Source organism: Pristiophorus japonicus, chromosome 19, assembly GCF_044704955.1.
Source record: "Pristiophorus japonicus isolate sPriJap1 chromosome 19, sPriJap1.hap1, whole genome shotgun sequence".
In the NCBI taxonomy this organism is placed as follows: domain Eukaryota; kingdom Metazoa; phylum Chordata; class Chondrichthyes; family Pristiophoridae; genus Pristiophorus; species Pristiophorus japonicus.
Genome location: NC_091995.1, coordinates 56,036,724 through 56,052,228, shown reverse-complemented (window position 1 = coordinate 56,052,228; position 15,505 = coordinate 56,036,724). Strand labels below are relative to the sequence as shown.

The 15,505-nt window shown below is 49.1% G+C and overlaps 1 pseudogene; it reads right to left on the bottom strand.

Moving 5' to 3' along the window:
• Positions 1-11,564, bottom strand: part of LOC139229875 (zinc finger protein 271-like) — a 33,669-nt pseudogene extending 22,105 nt beyond the window's left edge.
• Between the last annotated feature and the right edge of the window lie 3,941 nt (positions 11,565-15,505).

Here is a 15,505-nt window from a genome sequence, read left to right as displayed (position 1 = left end):
GGATTACATTATCGGTAAATACAAGGAATCCAGGGATTACATTATAGAGTAAATACAAGGAATCCAGGGATTACATTATAGAGTAAATACAAGGAATCCAGGGATTACATTATCGGTAAATGCAAGGAATCCAGGGATTAGATTATAGAGTAAATACAAGGAATCCAGGGATTACATTATCGGTAAATACAAGGAATCCAGGGATTACATTATAGGGTAAATACAAGGAATCCAGGGATTAGATTATAGGGTAAATACAAGGAATCCAGGGATTACATTTTAGAGTAAATACAAGGAATCCAGGGATTACATTATCGGTAAATACAAGGAATCCAGGGATTACATTATAGAATAAATGCAAAGAATCCAGGGATTACATTATCGGGTAAATACAAGGAATGTTGGGGTTAAACTTTAGCGTCAATTATCCGATTGGTCCCTTAATATAAAAAGAGAGGAAATGGCCGTCAGCCTGCTCGAGATTGTCTGATATACGTTCCCACTCCACCCAAGGAGCCTGCAATGGGAAATTCTGCCCTTAGACAGGAAGATTGTTGTAGGTGCAAAAACCACAACATCTTTCAGAGGCCGACACCTTCAGGAATATTCCAAAACACTGGTGCCCGTGTCCTAACTTATACCAAGACCCGTTCACCCATTATCCCTGTGCTCGCTGACCTACATTGACTCCCAGTCCGGCAACGCCTCAAATTCTAATCCTTGTTTTCAAATCCCTCCATTGCCTCGCTCCTCCCTATCTTTGTAATCTCCTCCAGCCCCACAAAGATCCCCCCACAGAGATATCTGCGCTCCTCCAATTCTGGCCTGTTGATTTTAATCATCCCACTATTGGCGGCCGTATCTTCCCATGACTCGGCCCTAAGCTCCGAATATCCCTGCCTAAACCTCTCCGCCTCGCTTTCCTCCTTCAAGGCACTCCTTAAAACCTACCTCTTTGACCAAGCTTTTGGTCATCTGCCCAAATATCTTTTATGTGGCTCAGTGTTAAGTGTGGTTTGACAACGCTCCTGTGAGGGGCTTTTTACTACGTTAAAGGTGATTTATAAATGCACGTTGTTTTTTGTGATCTGGTGTCAACACAAGTAACCCCTTTCCTGCCAGGAATTGGGCAGTGTTTGTGCAAGAGAACAAAATGACTGAATTGAAGTGTGAAATCTAAGTAATTAGAACATTGTGACAATTGATCAGTCTTTGTAGCAGACAAAAAAAATTGTTCATCACTAATGGTTACCAGATAACCAGATCATTCGGAAAAGGTGATCAGCAGCAACTGAAGGAGGTTAGGGCCTCGTATCCTGCTCGTCATTACCCGAGCTTACTCCATGAAAAACCTGACAGTTCCACATCTCCTGAAAAGACACCTCACGGGTGGACAGAGTGGCAAGCATGGCCACTGGGAACAATTACACTTCATCATACTGCCTTCATCAAACACACAGGGATGCCAATCACATGCTTCTAATCATTTCCATAGGTGAGAAACACCATGCTAATAGAGAATAGGCTAAGGCTAATAAAGGAGATTTATTGCAAGAATGTACATTTATACAAGATCAATGATCAGATGAACAACAATATCGTATTTAACTTGAACCAATCCTATTTTTTTAAACCAAAATAACAAAGGGTTTCAACATTCTTGGAGTCCTTTAACTGAATCCTGGGATATTATAATAAGGTCAATGGAGCTCGATGGAGTTCAGCCTCACCCTTATATTGAAGTCCGGTTGGACAATCTCAAGAGACTGGAGCTGCTCGCTCAGGTATGATCTTCATTTGCATTGAAGTTAGTTTGTATCACATCTTGAGTTGATTATTTTCCCAGAATTGTACTCCCGATGGGTTAGCTGGTATAGGTAAAGCTAACACTCCCCACAGTCAGAAACCTGCAAAGATGGCCTTCATAGAAGCATAGAAATTTACAGCACACAAGGAGGCCATTTTGGCCCATCGTATCTGCGTCAGCCGACCAAGAGCTATCCAGCCTAATCCCATTTTCCAGTTCTTGGTCCGTAGCTCTGTAGGTTACGGCACTTCCAGTGCACATCCAAGTACTTTTTAAATGTGGTGAGGGTTTCTGCCTCTACCACCCTTTCAGGTAGTGAGTTCCAGACCCCCACCACCCTGAGTGAAGAAATTTCCCCTCATATCTCCACTAAACCTCCCCCAATTACTTTAAATCTATGCCCCCTGGCTGTTGACCCCTCTGCCAAGGGAAATAGATCCGTCCTATCCAGGCCCCTCATAATTTTATACACATCCATCAGGTCTCTCCTCAACCTTCTCTGTTCCAAAGCATTGAGTTATCAGTCAAATAATCTTGACCTGATGGGAGATCGATCTACAGGCCTTAATACACACAAAATCAGGCATCCTCTTCAAACCTCAATATCCACTCAAAAGTGTCGGTGTCGAGTACTTAATTTCACATCACACAAAGGAATGTTTGCATAAACAGCAAACTTTATTGAAAGATCACAGTACATCGGCCTAGCTACAAATTTGTACTTGGAAATACATGACACAGGTTGGAGCTCACATTCCTCGAGACCACATTAAAATGACCAATACCTACAGGTCTCTACTCCCTCCCTGCAGTTTGCCTCTCTGCCTAGTGCCTCCTCTCTATCTACGCTGAGATCAGGAACCCGCCCACTCCCCCACTCCAGTCCATGCAGGGAGAGGGACTGCAACCTTAAGGTGTATCCCAGCGTTCCTTGACACATCAAGTTAGAATTAGTGCGCAGACATTCCTACACCTGCTCTGCTGCCAATGTTAAAATTATAATATCCCTATTTACAGGGAGTCTCCTCCAAGTACCACTCTTCACTTTCTCCTGTTTGGAGTGGGTGCAGTGCAGATAATATTCCTACACAGAGCCGGACCTCAGTCTCCGGCCTCCTCCAGCATCAGTGATGGGATCTACCCATGCTTTGTGTCATAGTAGTGTTGTACCTCGACACCATGCCATAATAGGCAATTCACAGCATCCATGGAGCAACGAGGTCCCGCTGAAGAGACAGCCACAGAGGTTAGAAAAACAACGCGGGACCATCAAGTGTCAGCTGTGTCTCAGTGGGTAACACCCTCGCCTCTGAGTCAGAGGTTGTGGGTTCAGGTCCCACTCTATTGACTTGAGCACAAAAATCTAATCTGACACTCCAGTGCAGTGCTGAGGGAGCACCGCACTGTCGGAGGTGCCGTCTTGCGGATGAGATGTTAAACCGAGGCCCCGTCTGCCCTCTCAGGTGGACGTAAAAGTTCCCATGGCGCTATTTTGAAGAAGAGCAGGGGCGTTATCCCCGGTGTCCTGGCCAATATTTATCCCTCAATCAACATAACAAAAACAGATTATCTGGTCATTATCACATTGCTGTTTGTGGGAGCTTGCTGTGCACAAATTGGCTGCTACGTTTCCCATAGCGACTGCACTCCAAAAGTACTTAATTGGCTGTAAAGTGCTTTGAGACGTCCGGTGATTGTGAAAGACGCTATATAAATGTAAGTCCTTCTTTCTTTTATAGTTACACAATCACATTCTTTTCCAGAGAGTTAGCATTCTCCTTCATATAAAATCCCTGCAGCAATGAAACCAATCGACGCCTACAGCTCAATTAAACATTCCTGCACCAACCAGGGCCTCTTACCCATTCGAATGGTTTGTCCTTTGACCCGTGTTGCCTGATGCCCATTTGCTGTAACTTTTTAATATTTCTGTAATGTTAGTCTTTCTGGGTGAATTTAAAAGGACATGCTGCTTGCCCATCATGTTTAGGGCGGGCCCCATCCAGAGCGCCCATGATTGACAGCTGAGTGAGCCAATCTCAATCACACAGTCTCAAGGCACATCTAACAGAGCGAGCGGGAAGGCCCCAGTAGCCTATAACAAGATACAGGAACAGGTCGCTTCGGAATAGCCCAGCTTGAAAGTAGGCCTATGCATCAGGAGAGAGTAAGATTGAGTCTTTATTATTTGACACAATCGACAGGTTTAGGACATTGTCTGGTCTGATTGTGAACTGTGTTCATTCGTGTACTTTATATGAAATAAAGCACATTGTTGGTTTGAAGTCGAGCCTTGTCTCAATAGGCTACCTTCCAGTCCACGTCCCATGAAGAAACAAGAAAGCACGTGGCAGTAAGCGCGTGATACGATAGCCAGTACACGCAGCAAGGGTTGTGTGTAATGGTCCCCGGGTCATGCTATCGTTTAACGATCAATCGGTAAAGGACTGCTCTGGATCATAGGGCACGGAGCTGGACCAGAGGCAGCATCGAGTGCAAAACCAGAAGATGATGGCACCCATCCACCTTAGGGCCAAGGTAAGTGCACCAGTGGGCACGATTCTGGAGCTCTGCCACCTGAAGTGGTATCCCAGCGCTCCTGGGAGATGTCACACTGAGAGTGAGGGGCAGCAGGTGAAACTGTTCCTGGGAGATCACACACTGGGAGTGAGAAGCTGGTAGTGAAACTGTTCCTGGGAGATCTCACACTGGGAGTGAGGGACAGCAGGTGAAACTGTTCCTGGAAGATGTCACACTGGGAGTGAGGGGCAGAAGGTGAAACTGTTCCTGGGAGATCTCACACTGGGAGTGAGGGGCAGAAGGTGCAACTGTTCCTGGGAGATCTCACACTGGGAGTGAGGGACAGCAGGTGAAACTGTTCCTGGGAGATGTCACACTGGGAGTGAGGGGCAGAAGGTGAAACTGTTCCTGGGAGATCTCACACTGGGAGTGAGGAACAGCAGGTGAAACTGTTCCTGGGAGATGTCACACTGGGAGTGAGGGGCAGAAGGTGAAACTGTTCCTGGGAGATCTCACACTGGGAGTGAAGGGCAGCAGGTGAAACTGTTCCTGGGAGATGTCACACTGGGAGTGAGGGGCAGAAGGTGAAACTGTTCCTGGGAGATCTCACACTGGGAGTGAGGGGCAGAAGGTGAAACTGTTCCTGGGAGATCTCACACTGGGAGTGAAGGGCAGCAGGTGAAACTGTTCCTGGGAGATGTCACACTGGGAGTGAGGGGCAGAAGGTGAAACTGTTCCTGGGAGATCTCACACTGGGAGTGAGGGGCAGCAGGTGAAACTGTTCCTGGGAGATGTCACACTGGGAGTGAGGGGCAGAAGGTGAAACTGTTCCTGGGAGATCTCACACGGAGTGAGGGGCAGCTGGTGAAACTGTTCCTGGGAGATCTCACACTGAGAGTGAGGAGCTGGTAGTGAAACTATTCCTGGGAGATCTCACACTGGGAGTGAGGAGCTGGTGAAACTGTTCCTGGGAGATCTCACACTGGGAGTGAGGGGCAGCTGGTGAAACTGTTCCTGGGAGATCTCACACTGGGAGTGAGGGGCAGCTGGTGAAACTGTTCCTGGGAGATCTCACACTGGGAGTGAGGAGCTGGTGAAACTGTTCCTGGGAGATCTCACACGGAGTGAGGGGCAGCTGGTGAAACTGTTCCTGGGAGATCTCACACTGAGAGTGAGGAGCTGGTAGTGAAACTATTCCTGGGAGATCTCACACTGGGAGTGAGGAGCTGGTGAAACTGTTCCTGGGAGATCTCACACGGAGTGAGGGGCAGCTGGTGAAACTGTTCCGGGAGATGTCACACTGGGAATGAGGAGCTGGTGGTGGACCTCCTGGGAGATGTCACACTGGGAACGAGGAGGAGCTGGTGAGACGGTTTTGAGAGATGTTGCACTGAATGGTTTCTATCCCGTGAGTTCGCTGGTGGCGGAGGAGATCTGATCATTGGGTGAAAGCTTTGTCACTTGACTCACAGCTGAACGGTTCCTCGTGTGTGTGTTTGCGCTGGTGTCGGAGCAGGCTCGAGGACAGCGTGAAGGCCTTGTCACAAAGCCCACACCTGAAGGGTTTCTCACCTGTGTGGACTCGCTGGTGTCTCAGGAGAGTTGAGGATTTCGAGAAAGCCTTGTCGCAAAGCTCACACTTGAAGGGTCTCTCTCCTGTGTGGATGCGTCTGTGATGCAGGAGGTCGGATGACTGGGAGAACGCGCGATCACAAAGGTCACAGCTGAAGGGTCTCTCCCCGGTGTGGGTCCTGTGATGGACCAGGAGGGTTGATGAATAGGTGAAGGCTCGATCACACACCCCACACCGGAAGGGTTTCTCTCCGGTGTGAATCCTCTGATGTTCCGAGAGGTTTGATGACTTTGTGAAGGCTTTGGCACACACCTCGCACCTGAAGGGTCGCTCCCCTGTGTGGATCCTCTGGTGTTCCAGGAGACTCGATGACTGGGTGAAGGCCTGGTGGCAAACCTCACACCTGAAGGGCTTGTCATCTGCCTGAACGCCCTGGTGTTGCAGCAGGTTGGACGATGCTGTGAGAGCTCGGTCACAGCCTTCAGACCGGGGTGGTTTCTTATCCCTGTGGGTGCGCTGGTGTCTCAGGAAGCCTGAAAAGCGCCTGAAGGCTCGGCCACACACTTCACACGTGAAAGGCCTCTCGCCTGTGTGAATCAGTCGGTGGTTCACGAGCGTCGATAATTGTGCAAAAGCCTCGTCACACACCTCACACTTGAATGGCCTCTCACCTGTGTGGGTGCGTTGGTGTTGTCGGAGGACCCATGACTGTTTGAAGGCCCGCTCACACACCTCACACTTGAATGGCCTCTCACCTGTGTGGGTGCGTTGGTGTTGTCGGAGGACCCATGACTGTTTGAAGGCCCGCTCACACACCTCACACTTGAATGGTTTTTCCCCCATGTCCCTGCCCTTGTGTTATAGGTGGTACAATGACTGCACTAAGGCTTGGTCACACACCTCGAGAAGTTCATTGCACTCTGTGGATGTTCCTGTGGATCAGAAGGTCGAAGGACCACACAAAGCCCTCCTCACACACCTCACACTTGGAACAGCCTCCCACCTGTAAGATTGGGTCTGTGGTTCATGAGGGTCGATGAACATTTGAAGCCCTTCTCCGACTCGAAGCCCTCCTCACACACCGAACAGCCTCCCACCTGTAAGAATGCGTCAGTGGTTCAGAAGGGTCAATGAATGATTGAAGTTCTTCTCCGACTCGAAGCCCTCCTCACACCCCTCACCCCGAATGGTCTCTCATCTCAGTGGATGTTCCAATATTTCAGGAGCTTCGGTGACTGAAAACCACTGCTGTTGTGGAACCCGAGAGACTTCTTCCCAGTCTCAACCGTTACCCTCCCTCCACCCTGGACTGACCAATCTCCTACAGCTGGACCTTCAGAAGCGTTGGTTTGATGGGATGCTGTATACTGGTCAGTTTCACTTCTGATTATGTATCAGAGTCCTCCTGACCAATTGGATTACTGGAGATGGTTTTACTGTGCAGTTGTTCCTTGGGTGAAGGCTGCAATCTCCTCGGATGAATGTCGGGATCTATCTGTGGCGTCTGTCCACTCTATCCTCTTGTTTAATACAGGGCGATTCTTCTGCAAAACAATAACAAGAATTCCACAGATTCTCTCCATTGCTGTGAAGGTGCTGCCCCCTCACTGGGAGACTGGTCCACAGCGAGGGTCAGTAGGTTATTGAACCATGGGGGCAAATCAAGTTGCTCTCACTGAACACCCGGTCACTTTCTAGCTTTTTACACTAGATATGATCTTGGGTTTAGCATCATTGGTCTCTCCCGTGAGCGGACTATGCACCTTCTCCTATCCACGATGTCCCTATTCCTGGCCAACGTAGGTAAATGACAGTGAGAGCCAGGGATGGTCATGGACAACCCTTCATACAATCATATAGAATCATAGAATAGTACAGCACAGAAGGAGATCATTCGGCCCATCAAGTGTGCGCCGGCTCTTTCAAACAGCAATCCAGTCAGTCCCACTCCCCGCTCTTTCCCCATATCCCTACAATTTTTTATCCTTCAAGTGTTTATCCAATTCCCTTTTAAGCCGACTATTGAATCTGTATCCACCCCCCCCCCCCCCCGCCCCGTCAGGCAGTGCATTCCAACCACTTGTTGCGTAAAATAGTTTCTCATCCTGTTGCCTCTGGTTCTTTAGCCAATCACCTTAAATCTGTGCCCTCCCATTATCGACCCTATTTACTCTATCCAAACCTTTCATGATTTTAAACACCTCGATCAAATCCCCTCTTAGACTTCCTCTGCTCTATGGCGAACAACCCCAGCTTCTCCAATCTCTCCACATAACTGTAATCCCTCATAGAAACATAGAAATTTACAGCGCAGGAGGAGGCCATTTCGGCCCATCGTGTCCACGCCGGCCGACAAAGAGCCACACAGCTCTCGGCCAGCAGCCCTGAAGATTACATATAAACCTATGAATAATGAACAATGACAGAAAGGTAAAAGCACCCTGCCCAACCAGTCCCAACAACTGCGACACCCCTTACACTGAAAAATTCTATACGCCACCCCAACTGGAGCCATTTGATCTCCTGGGAGAGGCAAAAACCAGATTAAAAACCCAGGCCAATTTGGGGGGGGGTGGGGGGGGGAAATCTGGGAAAATTCCTCTCTGACCCATCCCTGGAACCATTCTCGTAAATCTCTTCTGTACCCTCTCCAAAGTTACTCATAGAATGTGTGAGGCCTCTTCAGCCTCTCTTTATTATTAAAATAAAGAAAGATTGCAAAGTGCTGCAGTACAGAGGGACCTGGGGGTACTTGTGCATGAAACACAAAAGGTTAGTATGCAGGTACATCAAGTGATCAGGAAGGCCAATGGAATCTTGGTCTATATTGCAAAGGGGATGGGAAGTCTTACTACAGCTATATAAGGTATTGGTTCAGGCCAGACCTGGAATACTGCGTGCAGTTTTGGTTTCCATATTTACGAAAGGATATTCTTGCTTTGGAGGCTGTTCAGAGAAGGTTCATAAGGTTGATTCCAGAGATGAGGGGGTTGACTTTTGAGGAAAGGTTGAGTAGGTTGGGCCTCTACTCATTGGAATTCAGAAGAATGAGAGGTAATCTTATTGAAACGTATACGATTATGAGGTGGCTTGACAAGGTGGATGTAGAGAGGATGTTTCCAATGATAGGGGAGACTAGAACTAGAGGGCATAATCTTAGAATAGGGGCCGCCCATTTAAAACTGAGATGAGGAGAAATTTCTTCTCTGAGGGTTGTAAATCTGTGGAATTCGCTGCCTCAGAGAGCTGTGGAAGCTGAGACATTGAATACATTTAAGACAGAAACAGACAGTTTCTTAAACGATAAGGGGATAAGGGGTTATGGGGAGCGGGCAGGGAAGTGAATCTGAGTCTATGATCAGATCAGCCATGATCTTATTGAATGGCGGAGCAGGCTCGAGGGGCCGTATGGCCTACTCCTGTTCCTATTTCTTATGTTCATGTTCTTTACAGGGCAGACTGAATATAGTCTTAATGCCAGAGATTCAGCCGACAAACTAACAAGCTGTTTCCATTTACACACAACAGCTGAACGATCAGGAAGCAGAACAAAACAGCGCGTCATACATTTCTCCACTTAGAATAAGATGCCACTCACCTCCTCCCAACCTCACTTCCGAGCACTGACCCAACTCTTCTGCAAGTCAGGTAGAACTCCAGCACTGACGTCTGCGACAGCTAGCGATAGCTAGCGGCAAGACCTGAAACACGGACGGTAGACTTCAACATACAAAGCTCGATATAATCCTGAGAGCAACCTGGCCACAGTGCTGTCCAGGAACAACAACAACAACAACTTGCATTTATACAGTGACTTTAATGACCTAAGACTCTTCACAGAAGTGTTATAAAACAAAATTTGACACCAAGCCACATAAGGCGATGTTAGGACAGACGACCAAAAGCTTGGTCAAAGCGGTAGGTTTTAAGGAACATCTTAAAGGAGGAGAGAGATGCAGGGAGGCAGGGAGATTGAGGGAGGGATTTACAGATCTTAGGGCCCAGGCAGCTGAAGGCATACAAATAAAGAAGGTGATACGTCCTTACTATACAGTATAAATGCACACGAGGCCCATGCTTGACAGAAGGAAAGAAAGATTTACATTTATACAGTGCTTTTCACAACCACCAGACGTCTCAAAGCGCTTTACAGCCTATTAAGTAGTTTTGGAGGGTAGTCACTGTTGTAATGTAGGAAACCTGGCAGCCAATGTACTAATGACTAAATAATTTGTTTTTTTTGGTTATGTTGATTGAGGGATAAATATTGGCCAGGACGCCAGGGATAACTCCCCTGCTTTTCGAAATAGTGCCATGGAATCTTTTACGTCCACGTGAGAGTGCAGGCGGGGTCTCGGTTTAACGTCTCGTCCAAAAGACAACACCTCCGACAGTGAAGTGCTCCTCACCATTGCATTGGAGTGTGAGGCTAGATTTTAGGCTGTCAGTGTTGGAGCGATTATAATCGGAGATGCTCAAGAGGCCAGAATTGGAGAAGCGCAGATTATCTCAGGGCGGCTGTGGGGCTGGAGGAAGTTACAGCGATAAGGAGGGGCGAGGCCATGGAGGGACTTGAAAACACAGAGACAGAATGGACAGTACACAGTCCACAAAAAATAATCGACTCACAACACAGACAGAACTGACAATAATCAGTCACAGGCAACAACCAGCTCCCAACACAGACAAAATTGACAGTACAGTCCCTACGATAATAACCAGCTCACGACAACACACAGGAATGACAGTAATCAGACACAGATAACAACCAGCTCACAGCACACACAGAACTGAGAGTACACAGTGCACAATCAGGAGAGAAATGCTGTGTACAAATCCCAGTTTCCAGTAAACACCTTCAATATCCAACACTCAGCCCCAGCCTGTCAGTCCAGCACAAAGCAGGGAGTAAACAGGCCACTCAGCTGGATCCTCTCACACAGCACAAGAGGCATTTCTGTCCCCTTCCTGTTCCCCCACAGGATAATCAGACTGCTCTGAACATTCATGGTGTTTCACTGTATAAAGTCAGTACAGACCCTGCTCCCTCACTCACTGGATATTCAGAGCTGAACATCAGTGTGGATATTATGGGATACACTGTACAGACCCTGCTCCCTCACTCACTGGATCAGTGTGGATATTATGGGATACCCTGTACAGACCCTGCTCCCTCACTCACTGGATCAGTGTGGATATTATGGGATACATTGTACAGACTATACTCCCTCATTCACTGGATCAGTGTGGATATTATGGGATACACTGTGCAAATCCTGCTCCCTCACTCACTGGATCAGTGTGGATATTATGGGATACACTGTGTACAAACCCTGCTCCCTCACTCACTGGATCAGTGTGGATATTATGGGATACATTGTACAGACCTTACTCCCTCACTCACTGGATCAGTGTGGATATTATGGGATACACTGTGTACAAACCCTGCTCCCTCACTCACTGGATCAGTGTGGATATTATGGGATACACTGTGTACAAACCCTGCTCTCTCACTCACTGGATCAGTGTGGATATTATGGGATACACTGTGTACAAGCCCTGCTCCCTCACTCACTGGATCAGTGTGGATATTATGGGATACACTGTACAAACCCTCACTCACCGTCTCCTCACTGGATTTTCAGACCCGGCAGGAAAAGAACCAGCTGCGGAAAAGGAGGAGGGGAGAGAGGGTGGGCTCCCTGATTGACATCTCTCACAGCCAATCAGGTGCTGCAGTATGTTGAAGCACCACCCACATTTAACATGTCAATCACTCCAGTCAGCCAATCCCAGAGCTGGGAGCAGGACTTCCTCTCAGTGAAACTGTCACAGTGCTGTTTTAGGTTGTATCACGGGGTCACTCTTTCCACTTCCAGCAATTTATCTGGGAGCCTAATCTCCGTCTCACACTGAATGCAGCCCCAGTCATGGACCCTCTGTGAATCTCCCCACTCACCAATTTAATACAGTGTGAGCTGGGACCCCAATCACCGTCTCACACTGAATCCAATCCTTATCATCGTCATAGGCAGTCCCTCAGAATCAAGGAAGACTTGCTTCCACTCTTAAAGTGAGTCCTTAGGTGGCTGAACAGTCCATTACAAGAACCACAGTCCCAGTCACAGGTGGGACAGATAGTCGTTGAGGGTAAGGGATGGTGGGATAGGTTTGCCGCACGCTCTTTCCGCTGCCTGCGCTTGATTTCTGCATGCTCTCGCCGATGAGACCTGGAGATGCTCAGCGCCCTCCCGGATGCACTTCCTCCACTTAGGGCGGTCTTTGGCCAGGGACTCCCAGGTGTCAGTGGGGATGTTGCACTTTTTCAGGGAGGCTTTGAGGGTGTCCTTGTAACGTTTCCTCTGCCCACCTTTGGCTCGTTTGCCATGAAGGAGTTCCAAGTAGAGCGTTTGCGAATGATGTGGCCTGCCCAGCGGAGCCGATTAAGTGTGGTCAGTGATTCAATGCTGGGGATGTTGGCCTGGTCGAGGACGCTAATGTTGATGCGTCTGTCCTCCCCGTGGATTTGTAGGATCTTGCAGAGGCATCGGTGGTATTTCTCCAATGACTTGAGGTGTCTCCTGTACATGGTCCTTACAGGAGGGTGGGTATTACTACAGCCCTGTAGACCATGAGTTTGGTGGCAGTTTTGAGGGCCTCGTCTTCGAACACTCTTTTCCTCAGGCGGATGAAGGCTGCACTGGCGCACTGGAGGCGGCATCAGGTGGCCGAATGCTGCACTGGCGCACTGGAGGCGGTGTTGAATCTCGTCATCAATGTCTGCTCTTGTTGATAAGAGGCTCCCGAGGTATGGGAAATGGTCCACGTTGTCCAGGGCCGCGCCGTGGATCTTGATGACTGGGGGGCAGTGCTGTGCGGTGAGGACAGGCTGGTGGAAGACCTTTGTCTTACGGATGTTTAGCGTAAGGCCCATGCTTTCGTACGCCTCAGTAAATATGTCAACTATGCCCTGGAGTGCGGCCTCTATGTGCCAGATGCTCGACGACAGAGGTTGGGGTAGTCTTGGTCCTGGCCTGGAGATGGCGAAAGTTGAACAGATTCCCACTGGTTCTGTAGTTTAGTTGCACTCCAGTGGGGAGCTTGTTGACTGTGAGATGGAGCACATGGCGAGAAAGATTGAGAAGAGGGTTGGAGCGATGACACAGCCCTGTTTGACCCTAGTCCAGACGTGGATTGAGTCTGTGATGGATCTGTTGGTAAGGATCATGGCCTGCATGTCGTCGTGGAGCAGGCAAAGGTTGTTGGCAAACTTTTGGGGGCATCCAAAATGGAGGAGGACGCTCCATAGACCCTCGCGGTTGACAGTGTCAAAGGCCTTTGTAAGGTCGAAGAAGGCCATGTATAAGGGCTGGTGCTGCTCCCTGCATTTTTCCTGCAGCTGTCGCACTGCAAAAAACATGTTCGTTGTGCCCCGTAGGGGACGAAATCCGCACTGTGACTCCGGGAGGAGTTCCTCAGCCAAAGGGAGAAGAGGGTTGAGGAGGACTCTCGTGATGACTTTCCCAGTGGCTGATTACAGGGAGATTCCTCTGTAGTTGCCACAGTCGGACTTGGCCCCTTTTTTAAAGATGGTCACGATCACTGCATATCTGAGATCTCCCGGCTCCAGATGAGAGAGATGAGGTCATGTATTCATGCCAAAAGTGCCTCCCCGCCATACTTCAGTGCCTCAGCAGGGATTCCATCCACTCCCGTAGCCTTGTTGTTTTTAAGCTGTCTTCTGGCTTTTTCTACCTCGTACAGTGTTGGGATTTTACTGAGGTGGTAGCGGGTAGTATGCTGCGGGATGGAGTCAGGAACGCGAGAGTCTCAATTGATGAGTTCTTCGAAGTGCTCCTTCTAGGGGGCCCTGACTGCCTCGGTGTCCTTGATGAGTGTTTCCCCATTCTTGGCCAGCAGTGGGGTGGGGCCTTGGGTGTTTGGACCGTAGGTGGCCTTGACTGCGATGAAGAATCCTCGCAAATCATGGCTGTCGGCCAGCTGCTGTATCTCCTGTGCTTTCTCCATCCACCACCTGTTCTTTAGGTCTCAGGTTTTTTTGTTGGACTCAGCCTTGAGCTGTCTGTAATGCTGCTTTGCTGCTCCTGAGTTGGGTTGTTGTTTAAGGCTCAGAAATGCCCTGCGCTTGCGATCTATTAGCTCATTGATCTCCTGATCATTCTCATCAAACCAGTCCTGGTGCTTCCTGGTTGAGTGACTGAGCGTCTTTTTGCTGCACTGGTTATGGAGGCCTGGAGGGCAGACCAAGCGCTGTGGGCATTCTGCGTCTCGGGGCCATCAAGGCACGCCAGGTTAGTATTATGTTCCTAACACAGATGAGACTGCACACATGGAGGTTAAAGTAACAATGACCTCAGTCTTTAATAAGACATGCCAGAGTGAGGAACAGGCCTGAGGGGCCGGCTTATCTACAGTGCTCCCAAGGGATGCTGGGATCCCTTGGGACTTCAGGGGATGAGCTTCCTGGTGGCGGAACATGGGAGTGCATGCTTTACAGATAAACATCACTTCCCCCACAAAATCAAAGTGAAAACTATTTACAAGGTGAGGCGGTTGGGAGTCTTTCTTTCCCTGGTGGAGCGCCTCGATACAAATGTCTGTTCTGGTGTGTTGGTTTTGTCCTCACTGGGCTGGTGTGTTGTTGGCCCTGCAGGGCTGCTGTGTGAGCCTGGCCTTGCTGGGCTGTTGGGCGTGATGGGTTTGATTTCCTGGTCCAGGGTGGTGTCGTTGATCCTTTGGGTGTGTGTTGTGGGCTCGAAAAAGGTGGTGTCTGCTGTGGGTTGTTCAGGGCAGTCTGTGAACCACAGCCTCGTTTGGTCCAGGTGCTTTCTGCAAATTTGTCCATTGTCTCATTAGCTATCACCGTGCCCGCGATCCACTTGGGACCATGTCCATAGTTTAGCACATACACAGGGTCATTCAGATCAATTTCCCGTGACACAGTGGCGCGACCATCGTTTACATTTTGTTGCTGCCACCTGCTCTCTACCTGATCATGCAGGTTGGGGTGAACGAGCGAGAGTCTGGTTTTAAGTGTCCTTTTCATGAGTAGCTCAGCCGGGGGCATCCCTGTGAGTGAGTGGGGTCTCGTGCGGTAGCTGAGCAGTACTCGGGACAGGCGGGTTTGAAGTGAGCCTTCTGTGACTCGTTTAAGGCTCTGTTTGATTGTTTGTACTGCCCGCTCTGCCTGCCCATTGGAGGCTGGTTTAAACGGGGCCGAGGTGACATGTTTGATCCCATTGCGAGTCATGAATTCTTTGAATTCGGCACTGGTGAAACATGGCCCGTTGTCACTGACCAGTATGTCAGGCAGGCCGTGGGTGGCAAACATAGCCCTCAGGCTTTCAATGGTGGCGGTGGCGGTGCTTCCCGACATTATTTCACATTCAATCCATTTTGAAAAAGCATCCACTCCCACCAGGAACATTTTACCGAGAAACGGGTCCACATCGTCGACATGGATCCTCGACCATGGTCTGGAGGGCCAGGACCACAAACTTAGTGGTGCATCTCTGGGCGTGTTCCTCAACTGAGTACACACGCTGCATTGCCGTACACAGGACTCTAAGTCAGAGTCAATACCG